Raw genomic sequence first — 2,500 nt, forward strand, 5'->3', positions numbered from 1 at the left:
GTCCTCAATCGGACCAGCACACTGAAGATGTCCACCGCGCTTCGCACCGGGCCCGCGAGGACCTACTTTGGCCGCACGGCGCCGCGCGCAGGGTGCGCCGGCGCGCAGCTGCGACGCCTGCCGCGTCCGTCGGCCGGCGCGCCTGCCACTGGCCGCCCCCACCAGCCGGCTGTAGCGCGTGCGCCCACGCACCGCGCGGCCAGCACGCCGGGAGGCGCCCCCTCACCGGCCGGGGACGGTCCCACCCAGCCACCGCCGCGTATCGCTTCACACCCAGATGCCGTTCAGTTTCGTCGGCATGGTGGGTATCGCTGGAACAACCGGTTAGTACCTCAACCTATCGTCGCCATCACCGATTCACCCCTAGCGAGAACAACCGCACCACAACAGGTTACCATTTGTTCATTTGCGTAACTTCACCAGAAAACGCAGGCGTCCATCGCCATTTGCAACTTCAACGATTATTGCATGCCTGTGTCAGGTGTCACGCCACACTACGTCTGCCCACATACACGCAACAAAATGTGCACGCCTAGACAATACGTGGAAGGTGGCCCCCGTACGTATGCGATGTCCATTGCTCGAACGACTGTCAACCGGCCTCTGTAGCATGTCGCAGATATGGAACGCGGTGCACCATGCCATCACGGTGTGTGAGGAGAGACGACTAGGTCCGAATACATCAACAGACAGCTCATGCTGATCGCCATCCACGGCGTCCGTTCCTCCCACACGTCTCTATGGCGTACCACACTGCAATCCAGCTCTCATAGGGAGACGACACGTAGCTGCGTGCACAATATTTGCACTGTATGGTCCGCCGTTTTTGGGCGCAGTCGTTGTGCGGTCACACATGTGCCACGATGTATCATTCAGTACATAAGGACGAATGTGCAGTACAGATTGTGGTTCACGCGTACGACATCAGCGGACAGTTGACACAGGCCGCACCACAACGTAGCCTGAGTACGTCGCATGCGAAGGGCATTGAACATGCAAACTTCTCACCAACCAGCTTGCGAAGGCAGGGGGCAAGGTGGGGACGTGGGGAGGGGCGGCATGTACGTCCTGCTGCCATCCACATTACAGTGTACAGCAGGAGCATGTGGAAAGTGAGCAAGACTTGCAAGGTGTTTAACATGAAGCGATACACAGGGGTGCGGGCAGTGCGAGTAGCGAACTATATTGCGAGGGTTGCGGGTGGGCAACACTACAGTAATTGAACGAGTCGTATAACAATTACAGAGCAGGTTTAGGCGACAACGTGGGTTACGTTAAGGCGACAACATGGGTTAGGTTAAGGCACAACATGGGTTAGGTTAAGGCACAACATGGGTTAGGTTAAGGCACAACATGGGTTAGGTTAAGGCACAACATGGGTTAGGTTAAGGCACAACATGGGTTAGGTTAAGGCACAACATGGGTTAGGTTGAGGCACAACATGGGTTAGGTTAAGGCACAACATGGGTTAGGTTGAGGCACAACATGGGTTAGGTTGAGGCACAACATGGGTTAGGTTGAGGCACAACATGGGTTAGGTTGAGGCACAACATGGGTTAGGTTAAGGTACAACATGGGTTAGGTTAAGGTACAACATGGGTTAGGTTAAGGTACAACATGGGTTAGGTTAAGGTACAACATGGGTTAGGTTAAGGTACAACATGGGTTAGGTTAAGGTACAACATAGGTTAGGTTAAGGTACAACATAGGTTAGGTTAAGGTACAACATAGGTTAGGTTAAGGTACAACATAGGTTAGGTTAAGGTACAACATAGGTTAGGTTAAGGTACAACATAGGTTAGGTTAAGGTACAACATAGGTTAGGTTAGGTTAGGTTAGGTTACACGTTGTTGTACGGAAAGGTGTAGGGGGGGGGGGGGCGGGGGCGGCAGGTTCGTTGATAGTGATTATAGTAAGTGAATGCTTGTGACATGATCAGATTTGTCACGTCAGGATGCACCTTTGGCTTATTAGAGGCGGCGCTCCAATTCTATGCTTGTGTGAGACCTGTGTCTTTGACTCATGTCATTGTTTGTGCGCTGTGACAGGAGGTACTATTGTGATGTTGGGTGCACCGTTGTATAGGACATGTGTGGGTGTTGGTGCCTGGTCTGCGCAATGGTGGATGTCGAAAGGCTGGGATATTGTATTTTCCGCACGGACCTCCTGGTCTGGTTGTGATAGTGTGGATTGTGTAATGTGGCGGAGAAGATGCACTGGATGTTGTTCCATGCTGGTGCTTACATATTGTATGTGCGCCTGTTAGAAGCAGAGAGTGGTGCGTGATCAGAGTGTCTGGCTGACGTGTGGTTCCCATTTTGGGCAGACTCTTTCAGCATGTATACGGACAGTTGTGTATATTTGCTGTAGTTTGATGGCTCTGCATTGATTACTAATCAGCGCCGTGTGTACGGGTAATCTGGTTCCAGTCCAAAATGTTCCATCTGTGTACATTAGTGACAAAGACTCCCCCCATGCAGTGGGGCTCGGTCTGTTATAA

The sequence above is a fragment of the Schistocerca piceifrons genome, unplaced genomic scaffold (genome assembly GCF_021461385.2).
Source record: "Schistocerca piceifrons isolate TAMUIC-IGC-003096 unplaced genomic scaffold, iqSchPice1.1 HiC_scaffold_1234, whole genome shotgun sequence".
NCBI lineage: Eukaryota > Metazoa > Arthropoda > Insecta > Orthoptera > Acrididae > Schistocerca > Schistocerca piceifrons.